This window comes from Pelobates fuscus, chromosome 3 (genome assembly GCF_036172605.1).
Source record: "Pelobates fuscus isolate aPelFus1 chromosome 3, aPelFus1.pri, whole genome shotgun sequence".
NCBI classification, from domain to species: domain Eukaryota; kingdom Metazoa; phylum Chordata; class Amphibia; order Anura; family Pelobatidae; genus Pelobates; species Pelobates fuscus.
The window spans coordinates 42,964,976-42,991,196 of NC_086319.1; the positions used below are offsets into that span (position 1 = coordinate 42,964,976).

Here is a 26,221-nt window from a genome sequence, read left to right on the forward strand (position 1 = left end):
AAACTGAGAAAGTTTGAAACATAAAAAAATGACATGTTAAAATGCATTAAAATCAGCTTTCTGTTTTGAGTTAATGTTCAATTATTTTTTCTCATGAATTCCAAAATGTGTTCCTAATAAAATCAATATATAACACAAATTAATAACACATTTTCACTCCTATATATTTTGATTATTTTGTTTACTTAAAGAGGAACCATTACTAGATTTAATATTAAGTTAACTATGATAACTAGCCATGAAGATGTTGATCTTTGTCAAATGCAGTTCATAGGGAAACATCAGATTTAATGCTGCCCTACGAAATACATTTGATTGGATACACAAGGAGCTTTGCATTGAACGGTCATCGAGATGCCTCCAGCATGACGCCACAATAGGAGGAGCTGGCAGAGGCACCGATTGAGTCTCCTTGCTGTAAAATGGTTAGCAAAATATTTTTTCTTTATTTTTTAGCGGTTAATGGGGGTGGGAAGGCTTGAATCTACATACAGACTAGGGCACTATAGTGTTAGGAATGCATGTTGTATTCTTACACTATTATGTTCCGTCGATGTACTTTCAATAAAAAACTTGAGGATTATGTTAGTAAAAAAAAAAAAAAAAAAAAATTGTTTAACACAAGTTATAAATGTGTTTCAATGTCTTGTTTTTCAATATTTAATTTTTCAATTGTGTAATATCCAGAAATGTATTAGTTCCCCTTTAATATTGAGCTTGAAACGGAGTGATTTCAGAACACCCCAAATGTAAGTATTCCTGTAAACATATAAAAAGTTTCGAATTAATTCATATTTTGGTGCTGTATTCTGTGCATGCCACCTACAAACCAAAGTAGTTTTTACAGAAATGCCTATAGACACAATGCCTTGGGAATAGTGTAAAAATGCAAAACTGCATGTTACTATTTATTTTTATTCCTCCGCTAGATGTATTATTGTCTGGGTTGAAGAGGCTGAAACACGTATATGCTCGCTTTAATTCCTCCATTAGTAGCTGCAAAGGAGATTTGTGGTCCTCAAGAAAATACAATCAAATTACTTTTGCTGAACATGTGCAACATGACCTCGAGTTATTGGGGATTACAAAATTAAATGGCTTGTTTTCTCATTTTTAAAGCAGTTATATGTCTAAATTGCAACAGCATTCAGACCAGCTCAATACCCTGTGCTCTAAATTGCCATCAGCTGCTTTTCAGCTAAGAAAGCAATTCTCTTCTAATTTCCAGATGGTAAGTTACATATTTTTCTAAAATGTACTGTGTCATTTATTTAAGACATTCTGTGGCAATACCCATGGAAAAAAATTAAAATAAAACAAAAACAAAACCACAAGCAAAAGCAAAAGGAGGCATTGATATTTACCAGATTTCAAAAACTTCTTTAAAAATAATTAAATGTTAAGAAAAATAATAGAGTTTTGATCCTTTAATTCCGCAGTGCTTTGTATAATATGTACTATTCAGTGTTTTGCCCAGAGACTGGTTTGGTAGTCTGACCATGAGTGGAGCAGACGGCCGCTGCCCTGCTATCCCGCCCAACGGTGACCAGCCGATAGCTCAGACCCCCGAGGAACCGGTTCTGTCCCCCCCCCCGGACTGGGGGGGTGATCCCGGTCCTCACCGGCCCCAACCACTACTACATGACTAAGGCCTAGCAACACTGCCAAACCGACCCGCAACCCAGGAGCTAAACCTAACATGGCAGAAGCCGCGCTCAACAGCACCAAGAATAGAGTGCAAGAAAGTGGTCCCCGCACATCAGCCGCAAACAACGCGGATCAGAAACACCAGCAAATCTGACACCCACGAGTTCGGCGGCACGCACACACCCTGGCACCCTAATGAGTTACTTACCCCAGGAGCCTCATCACCAGCTCTCGGCTCCGTTAAGGAGATGGGCCAGCAATCGGCGGCGAAGAAAGAGGCACAATAAGCCAGCGCTCGCCCAACAACAGAGACCACCAGCTCTTACCCCGCGACATGGCGCTCTCCAGTCTGGGTCCATCGAGCCGGATGCTGCATACCACTCCCGGACTGTCGTACAGCACCTGCCAACCAACCCCGCGAGAGTCGCAACACAGACAGACCGCCGGACAGCAGTGGGAACGTGCAGAGCCCACAGAGGGCACAAGCTAAACAGAGACACAAGGGGACTCTTTGAAAATCTCCTAATCTTATCTTGTCTTGGTGTAACCATGGCAATATCGAAATTTCACCTGTCACAATGCACCAGCCTTACTCACTTCACTCATGCGAAGCTGTGGGGGTCTAAGGGGTGATATATTGCCTCTCATATCTAAAGCAAGTATCCAGCAAATGTTAAAAAGAGTGTATTATCTGCATGTAACCTTATCCTGTTCCTATTATACCAAAAAAATGTGCACTGTCTAGCAACTACCCTACTTGTTATCTATGCCAAGCAGCTCGAGGAATGCCATTGGGGTACCTAGAGCCAGTTGTAATCACTATATGCACTGCAAAAAAAAAAAAAAAAAATTAAAAAAAGAGTAAGAGTCAATAATCTTGTAATCTAAATTTTGGAAGCGGGGTTTCAAGCCCCTACAGCTCATTGCTGTATCGCATGTGTGGGACTGATTTAATCTTTTTAATCTTAAGCAACATTTTTTGTCCCAAAATATTTAAAAGTCTAACTGTGTTATTCTACCGCTCACCGAGCACAATATACTCCAGAGTACAATATCAGCAATTGTAATTTTTTTAATTACATTAGTTTAGATGTGCACCCATACTCAATTACCTGATCAGCTGACAATCTAAGCCAATCGCAGCCGCCCATAGCTGTCTAGTCTAATGTTTCCTTATTAGCCAAAACAGCAAATAGAAGACAGGCTGTTGAGACTCTTGTCTAACATTAAACTATTAAAAATGTGTGCATTATGATACCATTATGATAGCATCATGACGGTAACTATTATCTGCTTCACGTTTGTGATTGTAGCGCCCGACACTGTATTTTAACTTTGGGTTTTATACAGTTCTTTTTGTGTATATTATTTAGAGGGATCCTGGGGAGTGTTCCCATTATCAGTGGCTTGCCTGCACAATCCTGCACTTTCATTATCCCACTTACCCATTATCCGACTTGATTAAAAATCGTTAAACATTAAATGGGAGCATACCACCAGGGGGCTCCAGACACTATAATTTATTCAATGAGTTAGTGTCTCTTTAACCTTAAAAGAATGCAAGGCCAAGTTGACTAGGAATTGAACTTAAGACTCTGAAACAGTGCAGCAGGAGAACTATTAAGTTTACTATTTCACCACAAAACAGTACTTGGAGGGGAAGGAGAGTAAATGCTTTTTAATACAGCTGTTGAATTGTAGCTTGGGACTACAACCCCTTACGTCTCTCCAAGCCTGATAATACAAATGTAATCCAATATAGGTAGCCATACCTATTAGTATATCAGGTACAGGCAACCTTCACACTCCAAATATTGTGAAGTACATCTCCCATAATGCTCTTACACCCATAATGCTGACAAAGCATCACGGGAGGTGTAGTCCAAAACATCTGTAGTGCTGAAGGTTGTCTATGTCTGGTATAGATGCTGGTGTTTTGGTATGAACATACCCGCAGACTCCCTTATACGTAGACATAATCATTCTTTACAGAACATTGCTATTTTGTTCCATATTTGTGTAATAGTAACTATTTAATGTTTCAAATAAATGTGTTTATAGTTGTAAAAAGCAAACAAACAAACAAAACCTTTAAAAAACTGAAAGGTCTTTTAGTGGCAAATATTTTTATCACATTATACACGACTAGTTATAACAAATTAGTAAAATATTATAGGATGCCGTATTTTTTATTTAACTGCTATATTGATTTTGCACTGTGGGTGTATGTACAGTGTACAGGTATTTTTATTATTGCTGTTATGTTTGTTACAATTTTAACAGTGAGCAACTTACTTACCTGTAACCTATATTTAGCATAAGCAGTAGGACAAAAAAAGCAATGATCTTCAAGACCTCAAGCAGCTTCTGTTAAGTATCTGAAAAAAAAAACAACATAGATAGTTCCATTGTTAGTTGGTAACTAGAGAAAATGAATCTGGATATTTCTTTCACTGAGAAATGACTTTCACGGCAATTCTACATCCATCAACCAAAACTCTTTCATCTCCTACAATGCATAATTTTCTGCACTTTTCTACTTATCCTCATAGCATTTTTCTGCAATAGTTACTTTTTGCACAATATGATGTAATTTTTCTGACTTCTGTTATATTTCTGAATCTCTAAAAAAACTTCCATACTACCTACCAAGAAATGTTCTATACCAAGACTTGCCTTCAGAGAGGAATCAGAGGAGGCTTACATTTGGGTGCAATACTACTTTGAGCTCTGTCTTTGCACTTGGCATCCAGGATAGATAAAGCATAGAGACAAGGGGAGAAATTAAAAAATGTTTCTCCTCATTTGCAATGTTTGCCCCCGACTTTGCCTTATCTTAACGCGATTATGAAGTAATTTGCTTAATAATTTTATATGCATTAAAAAGAAAATTGAGGATCTCATACAATAAAGTGTAACACAAATTATTGGTGATTTTAAAAATTCTATTCTGGTCTTAATATTGCATAAAGATAACACAGCACAAATATATGGTGTAGGGTTAAAGGCCAAACTCTTCAAATTTGTTTTATTTTTACATGCTATTTAACATTATTAATAGTGGTGGCTGGTGATGTTTAAAGTTGGTGGGGTGTTGCCTATCGCCTTTTTGGGCTCTGCCTGCTTAAGTCTTTCACTACCAAAGACTTTTTGATTGAAAAAATATTAGTATAATATTTATTTGAAGCAAGGGATTCATAGCTGGCAAATAAACATAACATAACAAAGAAATTTTTATTTTTTACTTATTCGTTCATCCTTAATTAAATATTTGGAAAATAAAAAGCTTTAGACAGTATACAGTGTCCTTCATCTTGCAATATTTCATTCAGAGTCTGAAATGTTAACATAAAAGCAAAAATGCTGGTTTTCTAACATACATTAGATTTGACAAAAATAGATAAAAATTGTCAAATACCTTGCTTACAGGTATTTTCAAGGTTCCTAAAGGCACTACTATCAGTACAGCTAACTAAAAATAGCTACAGAATGTAAAAAATAATTTCTGCATTTGAGCACAATACCCACATACAGTAAAAACAGTTAAATCATATATTAAAAAAATGCATTTAAAACTGCAATAGCAATCTTTATCAATCTCTGGACTACTAATGTAATGCTGATATTAAAATAGTAGAGTCCATTCACTCCTCCCTCCGACTGTCAGAATGATATCACCCATTAAAACTTCTTGTAATGTTTGAAAGCAGTGGGTGAGCAAACTGTTTCAGTAATTATATCAGTGACAACTGGCTCCTGGAAGAAAAACATGTTCCTCTTCTGGCTTGTAAACATAACTAGAGTATAAATGAGGGTATCTGTGGCATTGTGGACTAGATTTCATACTGCAAAATACATGAAAATAAAAACGTCTATACTCGATGTTGGTGTTGAAGTGGTTAAGTATATAAGATGCCTTGCCCTATCCAAAACCAGCTGCATATCCAGCAACAATCAATAAAGTGGAGAATGGAATCTGTATATATATATATACACACACACACACACACACACACACACACACACTCTCTCTCTCTCACTCACTCTCTCTCTCTCTCTCTCACACTCTCACTCTCAGTGTATTAATGTAAAATAATACCATGTGTTCTACAGACTCTAAAATCTTTGAAGATGAGGACAAGAGCATGACTTTCTATATTGTCTTCTGCACAATTATTTTTGAATGTTCTAATTCACATGTTTAGCTGGAATCCTTTTGCCTTTTTGACACATGGCTAACAATTTCTTGTTGTTATTTTCATCTTTGGAGAGCAGTGTGCAAGGCCAAAAAAAAAAAAAGAAAATATATGTTTTTATTTTTTTTACAATTCTTCTCTACAATAGCAGAGTACTTCTATAATAATTAGATGACTTGACCCCCACACTACCTACTATATCACACAATGAACTTTTCCATCAAAGTTTTTAAAAGCCCAAAATATAAAATATAGTTTGTATTGAAGAGAGTGAAATTCAAAATAAATTATTCTGGTAAGGGTTGTTTTGATAGTAATTTTAAAGACACAACTCCTTTACATAATCGTATAATTTATATGCAAAAATGTATAATATGCCTGATTTAATATGCTTGTCAATCCTTGTACTAATTAATGTGAAATTATCTTCCACAAGCAGTTCAACTTAATTATAGTAATTTTAAAAGAAATGAACTTAGTGTCAAACTAATCTCTAAACCATCAGAGGAAAACAAACTCCCAAATACAACCCAAGTCCACATCCTGGCTAGAATATTTAACCTAGACAATGAGCAGAACCAGCTGAAAATATATATTTTTAAAAACTGTAATGTATTTTCTGCATAAAAATGAATGCGGTAAATAAATGAATATAATCACTCGCTATGAGCTTACAACATAGAACAAGCACTGAAGCAGGAAATTGAAGATTTTTTCTTTTTTTGCTAATCTCCCATGATATAAAGTTAGGAAAACCAGAACAACTTTGGGTCTTACAATATGAGGAATACTCACAAGGGGAACAAAAATGGAATCTATGGTTGGCTCCGTATTGTTTCATCCCGAGGCAATCTGACAGTGTTATTCAATAAAGTGAAAATTTCACTGATGATACCTAACAAGGCTGAAACAATCATCTGGGGTTGGTGTGTCTCTCGTGCAGAGGGAACTTGCTGGCATTTCGGATCTGGACTGCCCGTATGGGTGGGACCAGTCTGATATGTTTCAGAGATGTTCTCTCTGTAATGGCACAAGATGAGCTAAAACCAGCTTGAGATCTGATCGGGGACCCACCAAAGGGCATGCTATTTCAGCTGCTGCCCGTTCTCAGTATACTCTTGCGCCCCGTTTTTTGCTCTCCATGAGAATTTAAGGTGAATTCAAACTGAATTTTAAAGTTAAGGAAGAGTAGCCAAACTTGAAAAATTATCTAGCTAGTAGCCAAACTTGAAACATTATCAGTTATGCTTTCTGTTCAGCTGCTATAGCACTAAATTTAAAATTCACTTTGAATTCTTACTTTAGTAAATTATAATATATGGCTTTTGGACGCTCTCCCCCCAATGTCTCATGTACTGCACCCTGGTTAATAACAGGTTGTAGAAAAACAGCTTCACACTGCCCATCATTATCAGTAACTAGCTAAATAACTTCGTACTTTATATCAATTATAATCAGCACACAGATACACAGCCTTATGTTAGTAAATATCAATGTATATATGTAGAAATAGGTCTGTGTAATTGCTGGGTACAGGGCTATTCATTAACGTGAGAATTCTAAAATGTTGGCTAAAATAACTGAATTTGAAAAGCTATGCTTTTAGTTGGGCTTTCTTTGGCTAAACATTTGACATTCTGCTTCAATTCACTGTGTGCTCTCACATTAGTGAATAACCCTATTGGTATATGATTTGAGTAAGAGCAAAGTAAAGTGGAAAATTCCTACAATATTGTAAAGTTGCCTCCCAGATATTTTTGGCAATTGCCAATAATGCCATTTAGATGAATCCGGCATTTTTGGTAATGAATCAAAAAAGAACTTAAAGTGTGAAAGCTCCAAACATATACAGCTCCAAACACATATAGTATGAAACTGCAATGTTTTACAGATTGGTTTTCAGGTATTCAAAAGAAAGTAAAATACAATTATGGAATTTATACAATTTAAAATTTGCTAGTTTACACAGTTTAAAATGTATTCATTGACCCTTTACAGAAATATCAGGGAGGCATTTCCCATGGCTATTTGTAAAATGAAATACTTATGTTGGTATAATATGGTATTATACACTAATTATTGTGGCCATATACAGTACGTACAGGTTGTTGGCAATGCAAATCATCTAACATTATTACGGGCATTGCAGGTTGTATATGCTCTGTAATATGTTCAAAGTCATTCATACTATCCTCATACTATTTTAGCTGTCAGAATGCAGCCTTGAAGTTTAACCTACAAAACAATTTTGCAAAACAAGAGAGCTGCTATGTACAAGTTCTCTGCAGACAAGGAAAATATACGTATATGTAAAAAATTTAGAAGTTGGGCATACTATTAATTATTTATGTTATTTAATAACAATATCTATTGAATAATTTATAATCATTTACTTGTGATAAATAGAAAAAACTGACTAGCTAAATTTGCACTATAGTACCAAAGTTGGAAAAAAAATAGCAAATCTGTTTTGTACCTTCTAAACTGATAGTATAATGTGAATTTACAAAATATATTTTCAGTTGATCACTGTTTAACTGAGAATTTTTATGAACAGCAATACATGATTAGTTTTTACAAATTGAATTGACATTGGCAGGTGTCACGTTAGGCTACTTTGTTTCTTTTTTGAAGGTCAAAATATATACACCAACCACAGCATTCATGAAAAGGTTGAAATCAATAAACATATGTTCTTGCTTAACAAATTACTGCGTATGTTTATTTTGTTCAATAAAAGTTTGTTTGAATTTTAGGTTATAAATTACTTCTATGTGTCTTTAATGCAGTAGTCTTTCAAGACACATATTTTTAAGTGGAAAAAAAACTGCTCATTCCAGCATGACATTTTTTTTCTGTACATTTTGTGCACAGAATTCTATTAAAATGTAAAGCTTGTTTAAGCTTAGAATTGCTTGAAAAATTACATAAACGATGCCTATCCAATATAGCTAGAAAAAACAAAACTAAATAGAAGCATTTAACATGTGAATGTTCAGGACTGCTCTGCTTGGTAAGAGAAAGACTATGACAATATCTTCCAATATACCCAAAACTACCTCCCCAAATTGGGACACTGGGAGATATGAAATCTGAGCAAGTGTTGAATGCTTGGCAGGCTGACAAACAGTCTCTCTGGCTGGGCTCACTTGGAACAGACCATGAACATGCACTGCTAAATGTTATGTACATGGTCCTAGACCCTTGACACAACTTAGTGCAGCACAACAGTGCTTCATGATGTGCTCAAACTGAGCATGCTCAGGACAATTCCCTGGTGTCCCCAGGGACACAAAACAAACAATTGGGGTTTAAGGGACAAGACTCTGAAATTAGCCAGTCTATCTATGTATCTATCTATGTATCTATCTATCTATCTATCTATCTATCTATCTTTCTATCTATCTATCTATCTATCTATCTATCTATCTATCTATCTATCTACCTATATATCTACCTATATATCTATCTATCTATCTATCTATCTATCTATCTATCTATCTATCTATCTATCTATCTATCTATCTACCTATCTATCTATCTATCTATCTATCTATCTATCTATCTATCTATCTATCTACCTATATATCTATCTATCTATCTATCTATCTACCTATATATCTACCTATCTATCTATCTATCTACCTATATATCTATCTATCTATCTGTCTGTCTATCTATCTATCTATCTATCTATCTATCTATCTATCTATCTATCTATCTATCTATCTATCTATCTATCTATCTATCTATCTATCTATCTATCTATCTATCTATCTACCTACCTATCTATCTATCTATCTATCTATCTATCTATCTATCTATCTATCTATCTATCTATCTATCTGTCTGTCTGTCTATCTATCTATCTATCTATCTATCCTCTCTGTTCTTTCATATGTTTGTATCAAAATTAAATCACTGAGTGTGTGAAGTCAGTCTGGTTTTTGATGATTTACCTAAGACTGTCTATCACACAAAGCTCATATTAAAGTTCAGGTTGAATAAAGTTCAGGTTGTAAGCTCTCAACGAAGCTTATGAAACCATTATGAACACTTAGGGTCTTATTAACATTCTTTTACATAAAATAACACATCGTAAAATGTACGTGCGAAACAACATTCTGCAAAGCCCTGCAGTATTGAGTATGAAATTATGTCAGGTTAATTGTTCCTAAGGTTCTAAAGAAAAAAATGTTGTTTATACATATTTACTTAACATCTAACATTTTTTCGAATCTCATGCATATTTTTTGGTTTGGAATGTGTGATATAGAGGAATTACTCAACTACAAAAGATGAAATGGACAATGAAAATTTGCCCCCAAACATGTAATTTCTTAAAGGGATACTCCAGACGCCTAAAGCACTTTCGCTTGTTGAAGTGCTTTTTGAAAGAAGAGCTTATTTGATTTGAATGTACATTGGTTGTAAAAACACTGCAATGTTTTCATCGCAATAGCTGGTGTTTTTAAAGCATGAAACGGTAATCAGCAGCCACATACAAACATAAATAAACTTATAAATGTTATGGTAATCACTTCAGCAACAAGTTAGCAGATAGGAAACTTCCATTTACAGAACAAACCTCTTAGTATAAGACCTCATAGTATAAGACCTCATAGTATAATACCTCATAGTATAAGACCTCATAGTATAAGATATTATAGTATAAGATATCGTAGTATAAGATATCGTAGTATATAACCTAATAGTATACAACCTCATAGTATAAGGTATCATAGTATAAGACCTCATAGTATAAGATATCATAGTATAAGACCTCATAGTATAGACCTCATAGTATAAGACCTCATAGTATAAGATATTATAGCATAAGATATCATAGTATATAACCTAATAGTATACAACCTCATAGTATAAGACCTCATAGTATAAGATCTCGTAGCATAAGACCTCATAGTATAAGATCTCATAGTATAAGACCTCATAGTATAAGATCTCATAGTATAAGACCTCATAGTATAAGATCTCATAGTATAAGACCTCATAGTATAAGATCTCATAGCATAAGACCTCATAGTATAAGATCTCATAGTATAAGACCTCATAGTATAAGATCTCATAGTATAAGACCTCAAAGTATAAGATCTCATAGTATAAGACCTCATAGTATAAGATCTCATAGTATACAACCTCATAGTATAAGACCTCATAGTATAAGATCTCATAGTATAAGATCTCATAGCATAAGACCTCATAGTATAAGATCTCATAGTATAAGACCTCATAGTATAAGATCTCATAGTATAAGACCTCATAGTATAAGATCTCATAGTATACAACCTCATAGTATAAGACCTCATAGTATAAGATCTCATAGTATAAGACCTCATAGTATAAGATCTCATAGTATACAACCTCATAGTATAAGACCTCATAGTATAAGATCTCATAGTATAAGACCTCATAGTATAAGATCTCATAGTATAAGACCTCATAGTATAAGATCTCATAGTATACAACCTCATAGTATAAGACCTCATAGTATAAGATCTCATAGTATAAGATCTCATAGCATAAGACCTCATAGTATAAGATCTCATAGTATAAGATCTCATAGTATAAGACCTCATAGTATAAGACCTCATAGTATAAGATCTCATAGTATACAACCTCATAGTATAAGACCTCATAGTATAAGATCTCATAGTATACAACCTCATAGTATAAGACCTCATAGTATAAGACCTCAAAGTATAAGATCTCATAGCATAAGACCTCATAGTATAAGATCTCATAGTATAAGATCTCATGGTATAAGATTTATTTCTACCTCACAATGTGAAATTTCATGAAACATTCATCTCAGTTAATTATTAAACATATATTATATCTTTAAAATGGTCATATTGATTATTTGGATGATTTCTAAGCACTAAAGAAATATTAGATGCTTTGGATAAACTGTATTCAACATGGAAATGCAAGCTCATAATTCATTATAATTGCAGTCAAATGAACAATCACAAAAGATTACTTATAATAAAAATAACTGGTAGGTTGTACATTATTTGAGTTCTTATTTTTTAATTTCTTTTTTTTCCTGTTGTAATCCTGAGATAGCCTCTGACAGTATAATTATAACTCTAAGATATGTAAATTTGAGAAAATCATAGAGCAATTATGACATAATGGAATTATTTTACATTGCCCCAACGTGTATAATAACTGCTTATTATTCCATCTTGACATTTTTAATTTAAACGTCTGAATATGTGTGAATATAGGATTTAACGTTGCCAGCCACATGCCATTCCATTTTTAAAGAATACCAAAGCTAAAAAAAAACACAGTACAGTCTATTTACTAAAAATCTTACTTTTCCACTGACTTTTGAAGATAGATCTCACTGTGATAGAAAATGAAAACAACAAAGAAAAGTTTCTCTGGCATCAAGCTACCAGCAGGCATGCAGTAAATGTCATCTGACATATGATGAACAGGTAAGGTCATGAACAGAAGTTCCTTAAAGATACATAGTGTACTGTCACATTATCCTCTAGAAATCATACAAAGTTGTGCATGCAAGTTAAAATATGTCCACTTTTGTCTAAAGTGGTGATTTGCTAAACTACCCCAAATGAGATATAGGCTTAGAAAGGCATTGTGTATATAAAGAGCATGTAATAGAGATGTCCCGAACAGTTCGCCGGGAACTATTCACCAGCGAACATAGCTTGTTCGCGGTCACCGCGGCGGGCGAACATATGCAATGTTCGGTCCGCCCCCTATTCGTCATCATTGAGTAGACTTTGACCCTGTACCTCACAGTCAGCAGACACATTCCAGCCAATCAGCAGCAGACCCTCCCTTCCAGACCCTCCCACCTCCATGACGAATAGGGGGTGGACCGAACATCGCATATGTTCGCCCGCCGTGGCGACCGAGAACAAGCTATGTTCGCCGGCGAACAGTTCCCGGTGAACTGTTCGGGACATCTCTAGCGTGTAATAATGAGGATCATAAATATATAGCATATGGTGTAATAGTATATATAGTGTAAGGTCAAAAATTGGCACTGCAGCAAAGTTACTTCAATTTGGATATTTTTTTTTTTTAATGTTGTGACGTAAGTCTGTTGCAACGACAATTTTTAAAATTCCCGGACTGTAGCACTCCATATGAAATCCTATTGCTCTTGGGTAATAAATAGTATTGTTACCATTTCAAGGGCTCAAAAAAGCCATACCACTGATCTAAATACCATGTCTAGTGAGATTAGGCATAAGGTCTCACTATGTGAACACTGAAAGTAAAATTAACCCTTTTATTGCTGCAGCTGAGTACAGTCTGTTGAACTGAAAGTTATACATGCAGAGAAGGTATTATATATGCTCGGCATATAACAGAGAAGATCAACTTTCACACTGAGAGCTGATTAGTTCTCTTAAATATTTAAATTAAAAAAAGTAATTTTAAACAAAGTGTGGGGTCCCCCAAAAAGCCTGTTCTTTCGCTTCAACCAATGAACTTCAGGGTGGAGTCACTTATGTTTTAATATAAATCCATTAGATGACCAGTCTTCTTGTCCCTTTATATTACAGATAGATCCAGGATCTATCTGGATAGATTTATCTATAGTGATGTACCGAACTGTTCGCTGGCGAATAGTTCCCGGCGAACTTAACGTGTTCGCGTTCGCCACGGCGGGCGAACATATGCGATGTTCGGTCCGCCCCCTATTAATTTACTAATACTAAGTAAAAATTACTTAGTATTAGTAAATTGTGCCCCTACTCGCAATACCGCGAGTAGGGGCATGTCTATTAAACAGTGAGCAGCCTGTGGCTGCTCACTGTTAAAAAAAAAAAAAGGGGGGGTCCTAAAAATCACAATAAGAGGGGGACCTATTGTCCCCCCCTGGCCCCCACCCCTGAGCGGCGGGTAGGGGCCCTAAAAATAACAATTAGGGGGGACCTATTGTCCCCCCCAGCCCCCACCCCTGAGCGGTGGGTGGGGGCCCTAAAATTAATAATAAAGGGGGGGACCTATTGTCCCCCCCCGCCCCCACCCCTGAGCAGTGGGTGGGGGCCCTAAAATTAATAATAAGGGGGGGACCTATTGTCCCCCCCGGCCCCCACAAATGAGCGGTGGGTGGGGGCCCTAAAATTAACAATAAGGGGGGGGACCTATTGCCCCCCCCGGCCCCCACCCCTGAGCGGTGGGTGGGGGCCCTAAAATTAACAATAAGGGGGGGACCTATTGTCCACCCCCCAGCCCCCACCCCTGAGCGGTGGGTGGTGGCCCTAAAATTAATAATAAGGGGGAGACCTATTGTCCCCCCCCGCCCCCACCCCTGAGCGGTGGGTGGGGGCCCTAAAATTAATAATAAGGGGGGACCCATTTTACACGCTGTGTAAAATGACACAGAGCACTGTGATTGGATGGATTTCAAGCCATCCAATCACAGTGCTCTGTGTCATTTTACACAGCGTGGGAAAGATCAATTTTCCCACGCTGTGTAAAATGACACAGAACACTGTGATTGGATGGATTTCAAGCCATCCAATAACAGTGCTCTGTGTCATTTTACACGCGTGGGAAAGTTCTTTGGAATTTCCCCACACTGTGTAAAATGACAAAGAGCACTCTGATTGGCTTAAACCAGCCAATCAGAGTGTTCTTAGCCTAATTGCAGGGCGTGGCAAGGCTTTATAAGCCTTCCCCCGCCCTGCAGAGCTCAGTCTGCGCGGAGCCCTCCATGGGTGAAGATGGATTATTTTTTGTGCGGTCGTTTTTTTTTTTTGTTTTTTTTTTATTGCGTCAGTTATTATGGTTTTTTTTTTGGCCTTTTTTGGGGCTGAAAAAAGAAGATTGTAGAAGAAAGAAAACATCAAATGGTAAGTTGTTTTTATCTATTTTTTTACAGGGCTTTAGTTAAAGGTCCCCCCCTCATTATTTTTAGGGTGAGGGGGGTAGGTAGGTAGATCATTTTTTTTGCGGGGGGGAGGGTTAACAAGGGCACCCCCCCTCCCTTTGTATTTAGGGCCCCCACAATAGGTTAATTTTAGGGCCCCCACCCACCGCTCAGGGGTGGGGGCCGGGGGGGGGACAATAGGTCCCCCTTATTGTTAATTTTAGGGCCCCCACCCACCGCTCAGGGGTGGGGGCCGGGGGGGGACAATAGGTCCCCCCTTATTGTTAATTTTAGGGCCCCCACCCACCGCTCAGGGGTGGGGGCGGGGGGGACAATAGGTCCCCCCCTTATTGTTAATTTTAGGGCCCCCACCCACCGCTCAGGGGTGGGGGCCGGGGGGGGACAATAGGTCCCCCCTATTGTTAATTTTAGGGCCCCCACCCACCGCTCAGGGGTGGGGGCCGGGGGGGACAATAGGTCCCCCCTATTGTTAATTTTAGGGCCCCCACCCACCGCTCAGGGGTGGGGGCCGGGGGGGACAATAGGTCCCCCCCTTATTGTTAATTTTAGGGCCCCCACCCACCGCTCAGGGGTGGGGGCCGGGGGGGGACAATAGGTCCCCCCCTATTGTTAATTTTAGGGCCCCCACCCGCCGCACAGGGGTGGGGGCCGGAGAGGGGGAGGACAGTAGGTCCCCCCCTCATTATCTTTATGGCCCCCACCCGCCGCCCAGGGGTGGGGGCCGGGGGGGGCAGTAGCCCCCCCCTCATTATCATTATGGCCCCCACCCGCCGCACAGGGGTGGGGTCCGGGGTCCGGAGGACAGTAGGTCCCCCCCCTCATTATCATTATGGCCCCCACCCGAACCCAGGGGTGGGGGCCGGGGGGGGGGAGGAGAGTAGGTCTCCCCCCCCCCCTTCAACAACTATTGTGGGTTTTAAAAGTCGCCTGCCTATTGAAGGCTATGGCGGTTCGCACGGTTCGCCGGTTCGCGAACATTTGCGGACGTTCGTGTCCGCCGTTCGCGAACCGAAAATGTTATGTTCGCGACATCACTATTTATCTATCTATCTATCTATCTATTTCGACTCATATGTGCGGCTGCATAATAATCATAGACCAAGATTCATATGTCCTCTTCGGAATACATCTGCCTGCATTTAAAACAGGTTGAATGTGGTCTACTATTTTCCCATGGAACCATTCTATCGGAAATATCAGTTTTCTCCCGTCACTAATCTTGTAGCATCTGGCGTCAATGCAACACTGCATACACTCTTCATTTTTTTGACTGTAGAAAATAAGCTATTTAAATAGAAAAGCTGGTTTCCGTATATCAAAGACTCAACAAGGTTTCTGAAAATATGTTAACCCTTCACAAAGTGATCGGGATCAAGCATACAAAACGTTTTGAATGTACCTTTATATGCATGTATAACTTATTTATTAAACAATCTACTTGGGTCTACTTAGCACTTTATAAATTGAATTGCAGTAGCCCATCGGTACAATCAATTAAAAAGTAATACAGACATAATAACAGGGGACTAGATTTGGCACATACAAGCCATTGACCTTATATTTGCAGTGTGCCATGTCAATATTGTCATCTGGAAATTGAATCATATAGAAAGCATGGAAAATAATAAACTCCTTAAAGAGGTTCTGTTGCCTTCCTATGGTGGCATTGTTGCTTTGGGTGAGGGGGCATGGGGTTACAGCATGGTTAAGTTATACTTTCCTGATGCTGTCCCATGCATGTTCTGCCACCTTCAAGTTTCAGCAACTGGACCTTCATTCATCAGGAGTCAATGTCAGTGGTGAACTCTCATGCATACACAAACGTTTGACAATGATGTCTAAGAAGGATCCTGCGGTCCTCCAAAGACATTGCATCATGAAGAGTCTACTTTGTCTTATATGTTTTAACTAAAGCTAAAAAAAAATCAGACAAGTTTATATATGAATATAATCTACAATTACTGTGTTCAGTAAGGATATTGAATGTTCTCTTCATCAATTATGCATGTGACTTTTTTTTTCATGCACATCAACAGGGTTTTAACTGAGTTGTGAAAAGCTCATCCACTTTATTAATACCTAAATTATAACTGTGCGTGATGTTTAATTTTTCCTATTAACATACAGCTTTATTAATAACAACTGATTTTATCATAAGTAAAGGTTCACTTTGTTTGTAATTGTTTATCACATATCTGCATAATCATCTATATAGCATTCCAGAGACAGATAATGAAGTGTGCTTTATTTCTCTTGCATTTTAATCCCTGCGTGGTGTGTAATTAATTTTATTTAAGTCACTAAAATGTGTATTAACTACTATAAGTGGAAGGCATCACATTGCTGCTTTTAATCCTTATACCCAAATTTCAAACCAGGTAATCAAGATTGATAAAACAGCACAAAGTAGATCTGGACCACAAAATTGCTATTTAGGTGATATACAGAGTAAATACAGTGTTTCTGGTGGGGAAAACAAAACTTCAAGATGACAAAAAGAAATGGTTTTCGCATAGTGTGAAGTCCCACAGTAGACCTTTATTTGAGTCCATTAAAGGACCACTATAGGCACCCAGACCACTTCAGCTTAATGAAGTGGTCTGGGTGCCAGGTCCAGCTAGGATTAACCCTTTCTTCTATAAACATAGTTTATAATAGGGTTAATCCAGCCTCTTGTGGCTGTCTCATTGACAGTCGCTAGAGGGCTTCCGCGCTTCTCACTGTGATTTTCACAGTGAGAAGACGCCAGCGTTCATAGGAAAGCATTGAGAATGCTTTTCTATGGACTGGCTGAATGTGTGCGCGGCTCTTGCCGCGCGTGCCCATTCAGCCGGTGACGGAAGAAGAGGGAGGAGAGGAGGAGGAGAGTTCCCTGCCTGGCGCTGGAGAAATAGGTAAGTTTAACCCCTTCCATACCCTAGAGCCCGGCAGGGGGGGGACCCTGAGGGTGGGGGCACCCTCAAGGCACTATAGTGCCAGGAAAACGAGTATGTTTTCCTGGCACTATAGTGGTCCTTTAATATAGAATACAGGAGCAACGGTACAGAAACTGTCACATGTTTTGTGCAACACTGTTGCCCCCACTAATTTAATGAATCTAGTAGAAACACTGTGATGCAGAACCACTCTCGGAGAATAATCATAATATAGAAGTAATTCTTTAACAAATCATACAGTTTAATGGTAACTAAAGTAAAACAATAAATAAATAAATAAATATTTCAACCTAATTATTTTAAATTAATACTAGATCAAATATAACGGAGCAAAGTTGAGGAGTAAAGCAATTTTTTTTTACAAATGTAGATAAGATAACCAATGTAATAATGGTCCCTATGTAAAGTAAACCATGGTAAGCTATATACATCCGACAAGTTTAATTTAGCATAACAGTTTGAATATAAATTGAATTACTAACATTTATTGGTAAAGCCTTAAGAGATCGCACCTCATTCTATTATTCCTTACCTTCTCCTAATATTATAAACCTGCTACCAAATTTGGTTTGTATTGCATCATATTCCATGAACATCCATTGGAAATCTAAATAGAGGTGTAACCACTTAGATTAGAACTACAACTGGTCTAATAATGGGAGTGCATTCATATCCATTCTTGGTTATCCTGATGTTGTAAAGAAGACCAATTCATAATTTCTGTGTTTTCATATTTTGAGTATAATTTCAATCAGTTTGTATAATACAATAAACGCACTACATCCTAACAAATGCTTACTTGAGCTTTGTTTTTTTTTTGTTTTGCTTGAACACTTCTCCAGCCACCTGCCCGATTACTTGTATCCTCTTTAAAAGCAATGATACTTGTTTTTTAGTAATTGTGCACAAAGATAAGCAAAACTTTTAAAAAAAACATTTCCTTTATATAGAAATAGAAGCCTTCATGTTTGACCTCCTACAATTGATGTGATGAGTTCAACCACATATTATGGAAAGACACATTCAAGTTTCAAGAATAATTAAGAGTACTTAAAGTTTATTATATTTAAAGAAACTTAATGATATTCATTTTTTAATGGTGTATATACATTGGTGGTGTATATACATTTTTTAATGGTGTATATTGTTTTGGTTTCGTCAGGTTCAGCAGCCATATTGGATCAGACTCTACAAGTATAACAGAAGGGTCCGACCCAACATTTCTGTTCAGTCAGATAACAAAAAAAAATGAAACTTTATCAAAAAAAATCAATAAATATCAATTAAAAAATATAATGACTTCTCATTACATGTAATACACATTTAGAAAGCAAGTTATTATTTGATGATAATTGTCTTTTAACCTTCTTGCATCAAAAGTGTAACATTGAAAGGTAGTTGAAAAAAAAAACACTGCTACAATAATGGAAACTTATCACCTATTTAAAGGGATACTCCACTTTCCAAATACAATAAATACATAAATAAATAAATAAAAATCATTGTTTGGTAGAAATACCAATGAAAACATGTACACATGTAGTTATGATTTTTTTTCCCAAAAACAGCTTGCAAAAGCAGCAAATCTCTTGTCTGCAAGCCCTCCCTTTCATCCATAGCCCAGACTTTCTGTGGCTGTCAACTCACAGACTTCCCAATACAGCTCAATGAGAAGTATTTGCAAAGCAGGTGCTCTTTCTCTTGTGTTTAATTCCACTTGAAAAACAACCAGGAAGAATCAAGAATGCTACATGATTGGCAAACAGGGAGGGTACAATAAGGTTAATTTATTGCGCCAATTTGTAGTGAAATCTGAATGTTTTGCAAAATAAAAAAATGAAATGACTTTTCATGCCAAAGTGTTTTAGAGGTCTGCAGTGTCCCTTTAAGAAATTACAGATTCGGGGGCAAATTTCCCTTGTGCATTTCATCTTTTCGAGTTGCGCAATTCCTCTACAGCACACATTCCAAACCAAAATATATGTACGAGAATCAAAACATTTTTAGATGTTAATTAAACATGTGTAACAAACTTTGTTGCTGTAGAACCTTAAGAACAATTAGCCCAACATAATTTAAAATACAATACTGCAGGGTTTTGTGGAATGTTATTTTGTGCACATTATATGATGTGTTATTTTCTGTAAACGAATGTTAATAAGACCCTAAGTGTCTATAATGGTTTAATGAGCTTCGTTGAGAGCTAACAGTTCAACCTGAACTTTAATATGAAATTTGTGTAATGGACAGTCAAAAACCAGATGGACTTCACACACTCAGTGATTCAATTTTAATACACACATCCAATGGTAAAAATGGCACATTTCATAATAAATAGGGTAATACAGGAATGGAGAGAGAGAACAAAAATATATGATTATGATACTTGGATACATATATATCAACTCAAGATATCTATGTAACTTTTTTTAATTTCTAGAAGATTAGAAAATGAATCATATGAAAAGGCGGTGTTTGCATTGCTGAGCCTGCAGGGACAGGCTATAGACACCAACACCGCTACATTAAGCTGTAGAGGTTTTGGAGACTATTGTATCCTTTTAACAGCACCCAGTGAGCACACTCAATAATGTTATAGCATACTCAAAGCAATTTGCTTATTATTACTATCCCGATCTTAATAGTCCACTATAAGCATTCTTCCCAATAGTTGACTCTGAATGATAATGGTAATCACAATGTCTGAACTAGACTTTGGCACTATTTTATTAACATTTCTAAAATATACAGTAGCATCTGACACTTTAAAGATCAAGTGATTACCATGGCCCGATAACACTTCTTCTTATTATATTAAATTAAATACTGACAGTAATTATGCACCATGGGTCCGGAAATAAATTGGTGGGTGATTCATGGATATTAATTACATTTTAGATATAGAAACATTTTGCATATATCAAACTTTACTCTGTATCGATTTAATTATCTGTGAACTCATCCACCACACGCACTTATATAACTCTCATACTTCATAGAGCAGGACAATACCTATATAGTACGGAAGGGGGGTTCATTCCAGAAAATATGAGATTGATTCACATAATGTGTGACGTGTGGCAGCCCTAGCTGACACCTGCACTTCAAATCAATAAAACAATGGCAATTCACCTTTTAGAACTCATACACTATATATTTATTTTTACATGCTTGTTGTATTGATTAAAGGCTTGACCACTTTCAACATCATCAATAGTACGTTATTAAGGTAAAAATGTAAAAATAAATAATCAGATAAACAATAACTATTCAGCATATCTGCATTGCGGTTCTGAATTTATGGGCTGGATGAGTAGAAGAACAAGAATCTAGAAAATCAATATTGAATTTTTTTGCATTGTGTCAATAAGTCATTTAAAAATTTTTTATGAAAGGCTGAAATAGCTCTGTTGTTCCCTTCCAATTTTCTATTCTCTTCTAGTTTTCTCTATTCAAATGGTTTTTGATTGCAAACCAATTTTGCCCACACAGGTTTCGAAAAGCCACGTTTCACAAACTGCTTCCTATTGTAGTACCTCTGCTGTTATTTCCTTAGAAATCTATTTCATTAATGTTTACCTCTCATTCTGCATTACAATTACTTTCTATAATTACTACCTGTGGTGGATTGCATTAGTCTGCATTGAGATGAGGCATCAAAAATTCCATCTCAAAGCAATTACGCATTCACAGAAGTGTGCAATTATCTTTTGTTTTCTTTACTCTTTTTTAAAGTCTTCTAGTAGATATATGCCGATAAAAAGAATTGTTTGCTTCGCAATGAAAACTAAAAAAAGTGTTAAAGGACTACAATTAATGATTTTTTTTTTATCAGTATCGAGAGGCTAGCAAAAAGTAGATGTTCTTTAATATTTATGAATAAAAATTAATTGCAATTTAAAAATCTACATTTTTTAAATCTTTGTATTCATTTTATAGATTTTTTTTTCCAAAGTGAATAAAATACATAATAGAAAACACATTGTTTTTGAGAAGATTTTCCTTACTATGCTCCGAAAATGAACAATAAAACGTTGTGGAGCAAGAATCTCTGTTTATGATGTACTTAAAAGGGAAAAAAAAACCTTGTCCGATAATAAAATGTTTCTGCTTTTTAGTCTGTGTTTTTTATTGAGCTGCAGTCAAACATGCAGCTAGAGCATCAAGGTAACCAAGAATTATATTCAATAGCAATTTCCTATAGACCTTCTCCAGATTTACCCCATGCTTGCACGTGATGATTATTTATTCTTCACGTGTCCTTTAAGAACATCCTTAAAAAACATCTGAAGGTTTGGTTTCTTTTTAAAAGCAAAGACTATAACTGTATTTCTGTGACTGAACATTCCATTTGTTTATTCAAAATGAGGATTAAGAGGTGTTTAGCTTGACTGTTACAAACTCAATATGTTTCAGAGGGGCACAAATGTGACCCATTCTTCAGAAGAGCCAGAACTTTCCCAATATAGTAAGAACATGTTCTTCAAAATCATGTCTATCATGTCAATGATCATTCATTCAACATGTATTTCAAAATAAATAAGTATACAGTATATATATGTATGTATACAAGGGTCTGCAGAAATTGATATAAAAGAAAAGACTGAAGATTAAATTACCAAGATGATTTTTCCCCTTAATCCCAATTATGTAGGGTTCCTTTAATCTTAGGGCTAGACTGGGAAGTATATGTCTGAGCTTTGTTATTATGTTATTATATTATTATTTATATAGGGCCAACAAATTCTGCAGCGCTTTACAGTGGGTGGATGAGCAAACATGTAGTTATAACCAGACAAGTTGGACACACAGGGACAGAGGGGTTGAGAGTCCTGCTCAATGAGCTTACATGCTAGAGGGAGTGGGGTAAAATGACACAAAAAGGTAAGGATAGTATTAGATTAATGAAAGTTGCAAGAGAGGAAGTTACACTCCTGGGTAGTAGCTGATATTTTTAGATACCACCATTATTCGGTAACTTTGAAAAAGAAATGTCAAAAACTGGGAATATAGAATGATAATGTCTCCCAATCTTCACTTTGTATCTGTGTTTTACTATGGAGATAGGGTTGAATTAAAAAAGGAACAGAAGCAAATAGGAGAATCCAAAGAGTATAACCCCAACTTATCTGGTGTAGACGAGGATATATATGTCATAGCTTTGCCTTGAGCTTGGGATCCACACAGTAAAACTGATGATGTCACTCACTGTGCAGTTTCAATACATCATCTTGCAATTGAGATATAGTGCTAGATGGATGGACAGACAGACAGACGGACAGACAGACAGATAGATAGCCAGTAGGTAGGCAGTTAGGCAGAGCAGACAGACAAACAGGAAGAAACATAGACAGATATCCATCCACTGCAATTGCCTTATAAACAGCTGTTTAAGTAATTTATTTTCACAGTGAATAAAATACGTAATAGAAAACACATTTTTCTTGAGCAGATTTTCCTTACTATTCTCATAAAATGAACTATAAAACTTTGTGAAGCAAGAATCTCTGTTTATGGTGTACTTTTTGCAGTTTACTGTGCTGCAATCAAAGACGATGAAAACGAAAAATGTGGTTTTAGCAACCCCCATAAAGACTACTAGACACTTGTGATTAATCAGAGACATAGAAAACATATATAGAGTTTTACAGTCCATTGTGCCAGACAATGTGAACTTTGCACACTGATACATTTTGCTTCATGGATGCTTTTTTATAGCCCAACCCTCATCCTAATTAATAAAATTTAGGAAATAAACAATGTAACATATCATATAGAGTGTCCCAAAATAATGTTTACACTATTTGAAAGTTTTTTTTGAAATATTTTTCAGCAAATTACCATCAAGATGTGCTGGCACTCCTGGATGAAACATTTGTTGAGAGGTGGATAGGCAGATGAGGAAGTGTCAAATATGTAGCCAAATCCCGCAATTTAACACCATTATATGTCTACCTGTGTGGAAATCTGTAGAACATTGTGCACGTGACAAAGCCAGAGACATTTGGTGCCATGAGGGACGAGATTGTGACTGCCTGTGACTCCATTCCCAAGGAAGAAACATCTCATGTTTGTTGATCTGTTCTATGGAGTTGCAGATTATGTATTGCTGCCAATGGCGGCCATTTTGAACCTTTAATTTTAAGGTATATGACATTTAAAAAAAAATCTCGCTCCCTGTTATTTATGTTTGAGTTATTAACGTTCAAAAAGTGTAAACATTCATTTGGGACACTCTGTAGTAATAATTATTAAGCATATGCACATTAATCACTACATTATGTATATATATGTTTTTCTCTCTATAGACAGACAACGTACACATTATGGCTTTAATATAGTTTTAAAATATTATGTAGAAGATACAGAACACACATAGGTCATTTATTTTATGAATGTATTATCTGAAATATAATTGCAATAAAGTTCCCCTGGTCCCTGTGAAGTTAAAGTAAAATGTGGACTAACATTATCACCATATTTTTCTGGGTACCTACTTGTTATTCATGTTGCACTGTGTGCAGTACAGATGTGTGTATAACTCACAATTATTTACAGATTAATGACTTGATATCCCCCTGGCAATATTTCAATTCTACATATTGTAGGAAAGCACTTTTCTTGTGATATGTATCGAGAAAATGTTCGCCATGCATGCACTCTAGAGTCCCAATGCTTCTCTATCATGGGTATTCACTCAAGTGAGAATTGTCGAGAATTTAATGTGACGTGAAAGTGAATTTACAATTTAAGGCCAAAACTAGAAGCGCAGCTGATTTGAAAAAAAAACCAATATGTTCTAGTTCCATTATTTTGGTCTTAAATCTGGAATCTTTGCATTTCCGACAATCCTCACTTTAGCAGATAACCCTATGTGAGAAGGATTGAATTGGTTCAAGGTCATCAATTGTATTGATCGATTGATCAGTGGAACAGCTGCAGTACTGAGATCAGAGAAGCACGGGATTAAAAAGGTGAATTCATTTATTCACTTTTATTTTATTTTAAAAGTGGGCTCTCCATAATCTAACAAACAAAAAAAAAAAAGGTGTAGTTTGTGGCGCTAAGAGACAGCTGCTGGAACACACTAGTGGGATTTAATCACCACAATCCCACAGTAAGCATAACACAGAAATACAAGGAAGTGTGCAGCGCTCGTGGTGAATACACACAGTAATATATTAATGGTATATCCCAAGGTGTGTGTATAAGATGAAGGTAAATACCTTATTATAATAGGTCTCTATAAATATAGCTCCTATACATAATAGAAAAAGGTCATAGTATAATACTGCAGTGTAAAATAAATCAAATACAGCAGTCTTAATGGTCCCACTCACATGGGTTGGAGCCTGTCAATGAATAAACTGGCTCAGGTAAAAGCGCTTAAGGAGGAGTTTTCTTTGAAGTCCACAAGGCTGGAGCTTGAACCTCAAAATATGAGGGAAATAGAGCAGGCAAAAACACCAATTTTAGAAATATATCCAAAGTATTATTTATTAAAAAACGTATAAAATCTTACATTTCAAATTGGGTAATGTCAGCATGTTATAATAAGGTATTTACCTTCATCTTATACACACACCTTGGGATATACCATTAATATATTACGGTGTGTATTCACCACGAGCGCTGCACACTTCCTTGTATTTCTGTCTCCATAATCTAAACATGTTCAGAAATATTCTAACATTATAAATAAATATGTCTGCACAGCACCTATCCAGATTTTAAACTAAGGTAGCTATTTCTCTTTTTTGCTATTTACTGTAAGATGTGAAAAATGTGTCCTCCTAACCTTCCACAGTACCTAATATTCTCCTATACTACAAGTCACACATGTTCTGCAGTAGTGAACACTCTCTGATTATACTGAATTTTCTCTTTAAATTGGCTGCTCAGATTGCTTAGACCGTAGCAAACAAGATGACTAGAGAGGTCCTAAAATGTCAAGATAAGTGCTCTGTCCCTGCATTCAATCTCCATCTTATATGAGGCCCACTATTGACTCGCTTTTACATTAAGTACACATTTTAGGCAGATGCTGAAATGTACTGAGTATGCAACTGAATAAATAGAATCACTTGTGTATGACATCAAAATACTACAAGTAACAGTTATTAATTAATATAGTTTTTGTTTTACTGATTAATATGTACCACTCTTGCACCACTCTTTAAAATATAAAAACCTATTTCAGTAGTCAGAAATTGATGCTATAGACTCAGTGATGTACAATATAATTTATTAGGTTACATGTTTTAGTCTTAGGTCAAGCATTTAAGTTATACACATATTGTTTTTTCACACTCACAACCTATACAAATATTTACAGCAAAGAGAATTTATTGGAAATTGATTTAGACTTCACATGCTGGGTGTTAGAAGTTGTTTGTGAGACAATTCCCAGTTGTCATAACAAAGACAGAAACAACAATCACAATACAATTTACTGCTTGATTATATTTATTGCTGTATTTGTGATGTGTACAAAAAGTGTTAGCCAACCTTCCACTGTTAAAATTAAAGTCACAAGGTCA

The 26,221-nt window shown here is 36.3% G+C and overlaps 1 protein-coding gene across 2 annotated transcripts in view; it reads right to left on the reverse strand.

Annotated features, from left to right (window-relative positions):
• The window catches only part of SYT1 (synaptotagmin 1), a 597,051-nt gene that overhangs the window by 199,790 nt on the left and 371,040 nt on the right, over positions 1-26,221 (reverse strand). For both annotated transcript variants that reach the window (XM_063446974.1, XM_063446973.1), the window contains exon 5: positions 3,947-4,025. The gene's annotated coding sequence lies outside the window, so the exon portion shown is untranslated. The remainder of the gene's footprint in view (positions 1-3,946; positions 4,026-26,221) is intronic.